Source organism: Pseudophryne corroboree, unplaced genomic scaffold (assembly GCF_028390025.1).
Source record: "Pseudophryne corroboree isolate aPseCor3 unplaced genomic scaffold, aPseCor3.hap2 scaffold_500, whole genome shotgun sequence".
Classification (NCBI taxonomy): Eukaryota; Metazoa; Chordata; class Amphibia; order Anura; family Myobatrachidae; genus Pseudophryne; species Pseudophryne corroboree.
In genome coordinates, this window is record NW_026970106.1 from 57,165 (window position 1) to 63,341 (window position 6,177).

Sequence of the window (6,177 nt, forward strand, 5' to 3'; positions counted from 1 at the left end):
AGTCTCTGATTAACACCTTTGTAAGGATGGTTTTTCACCTATTACTAAATTAAACTTGCTTCATTGGAAAGGCAGCAAGATGCATCCTCATTTCAATGTCTACTGAAATAATACAGGTTGACACCAGGAAACATTAACGCCACTGCATCCTTGCTGCTTTCTCATGTGGAAGTCTGTTTAATGTGAAAACAAGGTGATATCTAATTAGCACACAGGTAAGGAATTAAGAAAATCTTTATTTAAGGGTGAAGATGTTTCTCACAAAATCGTTGCCCCAATGCATCATTGAAATTCAAGCTGGAAAGATGATTTTAATATATCACTTGTACAGTTTGTATTGCTCTTCTGGTGACAATGTAGTTTGTTTTTGTCAATTACCATTTTAATAATAGGGTAAAGAAAATGAAGTGGATTTTTGAAAGAAAACAATACTGTCAATATACTATTAAAACAAATTAAAATGGTAAAAGTTATTGTACTTTAAGTAAAAATAAAAGAGCCAAAATATCAATCCCAGTTTTGGAATACTTTAATTAACAAACAAAAAAATGCATATAGCAGAGGATAGTTTCAATCTGCCAACCTCTGGGTTATGGGCCCAGCATGCTTCCATTGCTGTACTCTGCTGCACATGTAAGTGCAAGAGATCCTGAAGCACTCACTCATCATGGGAAAGTACCAATGTGTTTCTTCGTTGGTTGATAGAAGAAACATCTTTATTTAAGGGTGAAGATGTTTCTCACAAAATTGTTGCCCCAATGCATCATTGAAATTCAAGCTGGAAAGATGATTTTAATATATCACTTGTACATTTTGTATTGCTCTTCTGGTGACAATGTAGTTTTTTTTGTCAATTACCATTTTAATAACAGGGTAAAGAAAATTAAGTGGATTTTTGAAAGAAAACTATACTGTCAATATACTATTAAAACAAATTAAAATGGTAAAAGTTATTGTACTTTAAGTAAAAATAAAAGAGCAAAAATATCAATCCCAGTTTTGATTACTTAAATTAACAAAAAAAATGCATATAGCAAAGGATAGTTTCAATCTGCCTACCTCTGGGTTATGGGTCCAGCATGCTTCCATTGCAGTACTCTGCTGCACATGTAAGTGCAAGAGATCCTGAAGCACTCACTCATCATGGGAAAGTACCAATGTGTTTATTCGTTAGTTGATGGAAGAAACATCTTACAAAAACTCTCCAGATTATTGATTTTTTAATGTTTTTCTAGGAAACGTTCCAGATGTATGCTTATTAGCCTTTGTCAGTAGGCACTTTTTGCAAAGTGTCTCTGTGGCGCAATCGGTTAGTGTGTTTGGCTGTTAACCGAATACCCCCTGTTATTGTGTAGGGTACCTGGCCTTCTCTGATGTTATCAGAGTTAGATTTGATTCAGTGATTTTATAAAAAAAGCTAGGAAGCACAATTTAGCAGTGGGTTGCAGAGAAAAAAAATATGCTGGCAGAAAAATCCAATTGAGTGATTAAACAGCTCTTTATTTTCTGGCTTTATTTTTATGCTAACAAATTTGTTCTCTGAAAAGTGTCCACAAAGCCAAGTCTCTGATTAACACCTTTGTAAGGATGGTTTTTCACCTATTACTAAATTAAACTTGCTTCATTGGAAAGGCAGCAAGATGCATCCTCATTTCAATGTCTACTGAAATAATACAGGTTGACACCAGGAAACATTAACGCCACTGCATCCTTGCTGCTTTCTCATGTGGAAGTCTGTTTAATGTGAAAACAAGGTGATATCTAATTAGCACACAGGTAAGGAATTAAGAAAATCTTTATTTAAGGGTGAAGATGTTTCTCACAAAATCGTTGCCCCAATGCATCATTGAAATTCAAGCTGGAAAGATGATTTTAATATATCACTTGTACAGTTTGTATTGCTCTTCTGGTGACAATGTAGTTTGTTTTTGTCAATTACCATTTTAATAATAGGGTAAAGAAAATGAAGTGGATTTTTGAAAGAAAACAATACTGTCAATATACTATTAAAACAAATTAAAATGGTAAAAGTTATTGTACTTTAAGTAAAAATAAAAGAGCCAAAATATCAATCCCAGTTTTGGAATACTTTAATTAACAAACAAAAAAATGCATATAGCAGAGGATAGTTTCAATCTGCCTACCTCTGGGTTATGGGCCCAGCATGCTTCCATTGCTGTACTCTGCTGCACATGTAAGTGCAAGAGATCCTGAAGCACTCACTCATCATGGGAAAGTACCAATGTGTTTCTTCGTTGGTTGATAGAAGAAACATCTTACAAAAACTCTCCAGATTATTGACTTTATTAAGTTTTTCTAGGAAACGTTTTAGATGAATGCTTATTAGCCTTTGTCAGTAGGCACTTTTTGCAAAGTGTCTCTGTGGCGCAATCGGTTAGTGTGTTCGGCTATTAACCGAAAGGTTGGTGGTTCAATCCCACCCAGGGACCTAATTAAACTTGTGATCAGATTTTGGTGATATTTAAGTAGACAAGTCAAAATTTCAAACCCCCTCTAATGGTGTAGGGTACATGGCCTTCTCTGATGTAATCAGAGTTAGATTTGATTCAGTGATTTTATAAAAAAAACAGCTAGGAAGCACAATTTAGCAGTGGGTTGCAGAGAAAAAAAATATGCTGGCAGAAAAATCCAATCGAGTGATTAAACAGCTCTTCATTTTCTGGCTTTATTTTTATGCTAACAAATTTGTTCTCTGAAAAGTGTCCACAAAGCCAAGTCTCTGATTAACACCTTTGTAAGGATGGTTTTTCACCTATTACTAAATTAAACTTGCTTCATTGGAAAGGCAGCAAGATGCATCCTCATTTCAATGTCTACTGAAATAATACAAGTTGACACCAAGAAACATTAACGCCACTGCTTCCTTGCTGCTTTCTCATGTGGAAGTCTGTTTAATGTGAAAACAAGGTGATATCTAATTAGCACACAGGTAAGGAATTAAGAAAATCTTTATTTAAGGGTGAAGATGTTTCTCACAAATTTGTTGACCCAATGCATCATTGAAATTCAAGCTGGAAAGATGATTTTAATATATCACTTGTACATTTTGTATTGCTCTTCTGGTGACAATGTAGTTTGTTTTTGTCAATTACCATTTTAATAATAGGGTAAAGAAAATGAAGTGGATTTTTGAAAGAAAACAATACTGTCAATATACTATTAAAACAAATTAAAATGGTAAAAGTTATTGTACTTTAAGTTAAAATAAAAGAGACAAAATATCAATCCCAGTTTTGGATTACTTTAATTAACAAAAAAAAATGCATATAGCAGAGGATAGTTTCAATCTGCCTACCTCTGGGTTATGGGCCCATCATGCTTCCATTGCAGTACTCTGCTGCACATGTAAGTGCAAGAGATCCTGAAGCACTCACTCATCATGGGAAAGTACCAATGTGTTTCTTCGTTGGTTGATGGAAGAAACATCTTACAAAAACTCTCCAGATTATTGACTTTTTAAAGTTTTTCTAGGAAACGTTTTAGATGAATGCTTATTAGCCTTTGTCAGTATGGACTTTTGCAAAATGTCTCTGTGGCGCAATCAGTTAGTATGTACGGCTATTAACCATAAGGTTGGTGGTTCAATCCCACCCAGGGACCTAATTTCCCTTGTTATCAGATTTTGGTGATCTTTAAGTAGACAAGTCAAAATTTCAAACCCCCTGTTACGGTGTAGGGTACCTGGCCTTCTCTGATGTAATCAGAGTTAGATTTGATTCAGTGATTTTATAAAAACAGCTAGGAAGCACAATTTAGCAGTGGGTTGCAGAGAAAAAAAATATGCTGGCAGAAAAATCCAATTGAGTGATTAAACAGCTCTTCATTTTCTGGCTTTATTTTTATGCTAACAAATTTGTTCTCTGAAAAGTGTCCACAAAGCCAAGTCTCTGATTAACACCTTTGTAAGGATGGTTTTTCACCTATTACTAAATTAAACTTGCTTCATTGGAAAGGCAGCAAGATGCATCCTCATTTCAATGTCTACTGAAATAATACAAGTTGACACCAGGAAACATTAACGCCACTGCATCCTTGCTGCTTTCTCATGTGGAAGTCTGTTTAATATGAAAACAAGGTGATATCTAATTAGCACACAGGTAAGGAATTAAGAAAATCTTTATTTAAGGGTGAAGATGTTTCTCACAAAATCGTTGCCCCAATGCATCATTGAAATTCAAGCTGGAAAGATGATTTTAATATATCACTTGTACATTTTGTATTGCTCTTCTGGTGACAATGTAGTTTGTTTTTGTCAATTACCATTTTAATAATAGGGTAAAGAAAATGAAGTGGATTTTTGAAAGAAAACAATACTGTCAATATACTATTAAAACAAATTAAAATGGTAAAAGTTGTTGTACTTTAAGTAAAAATAAAAGAGCCAAAATATCAATCCCAGTTTTGGATTACTTTAATTAACAAAAAAAAATGCATATAGCAGAAGATAGTTTCAATCTGCCTACCTCTGGGTTATGGGCCCAGCATGCTTCCATTGCTGTACTCTGCTGCACATGTAAGTGCAAGAGATCCTGAAGCACTCACTCATCATGGGAAAGTACCAATGTGTTTCTTCGTTGGTTGATGGAAGAAACATCTTACAAAAACTCTCCAGATTATTGACTTTTTAAAGTTTTTCTAGGAAACGTTTTAGATGAATGCTTATTAGCCTTTGTCAGTATGTACTTTTGCAAAGTGTCTCTGTGGCGCAATCAGTTAGTATGTACGGCTATTAACCAAAAGGTTGGTGGTTCAATCCCACCCAGGGACCTAATTGACCTTGTTATCAGATTTTGGTGATTTTTAAGTAGACAAGTCAAAATTTCAAACCCCCTGTTATGGTGTAGGGTACCTGGCCTTCTCTGATGTAATCAGAGTTAGATTTGATTCAGTGATTTTATAAAAACAGCTAGGAAGCACAATTTAGCAGTGGTTTGCAGAGAAAAAAAATATGCTGGCAGAAAAATCCAATTGAGTGATTAAACAGCTCTTTATTTTCTGGCTTTATTTTTATGCTAACAAATTTGTTCTCTGAAAAGTGTCCACAAAGCCAAGTCTCTGATTAACACCTTTGTAAGGATGGTTTTTCACCTATTACTAAATTAAACTTGCTTCATTGGAAAGGCAGCAAGATGCATCCTCATTTCAATGTCTACTGAAATAATACAGGTTGACACCAGGAAACATTAACGCCACTGCATCCTTGCTGCTTTCTCATGTGGAAGTCTGTTTAATGTGAAAACAAGGTGATATCTAATTAGCACACAGGTAAGGAATTAAGAAAATCTTTATTTAAGGGTGAAGATGTTTCTCACAAAATCGTTGCCCCAATGCATCATTGAAATTCAAGCTGGAAAGATGATTTTAATATATCACTTGTACATTTTGTATTGCTCTTCTGGTGACAATGTAGTTTGTTTTTGTCAATTACCATTTTAATAATAGGGTAAAGAAAATTAAGTGGATTTTTGAAAGAAAACAATACTGTCAATATACTATTAAAACAAATTAAAATGGTAAAAGTTATTGTACTTTAAGTAAAAATAAAAGAGCCAAAATATCAATCCCAGTTTTGGATTACTTTAATTAACAAACAAAAAAATGCATATAGCAGAGGATAGTTTCAATCTGCCTACCTCTGGGTTATGGGCCCAGCATGCTTCCATTGCTGTACTCTGCTGCACATGTAAGTGCAAGAGATCCTGAAGCACTCACTCGTCATGGGAAAGTACCAATGTGTTTCTTCATTGGTTGATAGAAGAAACATCTTACAAAAACTCTCCAGATTATTGACTTTTTTAAGTTTTTCTAGGAAACGTTTTAGATGAATGCTTATTAGCATTTGTCAGTATGGACTTTTGCAAAGTGTCTCTGTGGCGCAATCAGTTAGTGTGTACGGCTATTAATCAAAAGGTTGGTGGTTCAATTCCACCCAGGGACGTACTTGACCTTGTTATCAGATTTTGGTGATCTTTAAGTAGACAAGTCAAATTTCATACCCCCTGTTATGGTGTAGGGTACCTGGCCTTCTCTGATGTAATCAGAGTTAGATTTGATTCAGTGATTTTATAAAAACATCTAGGAAGCACAATTTAGCAGTGGGATGCAGAGAAAAAGAAATATGCTGGCAAAAAAATCAAATTGCGTGATTAAACAGCT

At 34.6% G+C, this 6,177-nt stretch overlaps 1 non-coding gene across 1 annotated transcript; it reads left to right on the forward strand.

Annotated features, from left to right (window-relative positions):
* Positions 1-2,376: 2,376 nt before the first annotated feature.
* TRNAN-AUU (transfer RNA asparagine (anticodon AUU)) lies at positions 2,377-2,450 on the forward strand. Its single transcript has one exon. It is a non-coding gene; the product is annotated as a tRNA-Asn (tRNA).
* The last annotated feature ends 3,727 nt before the right edge of the window (positions 2,451-6,177 follow it).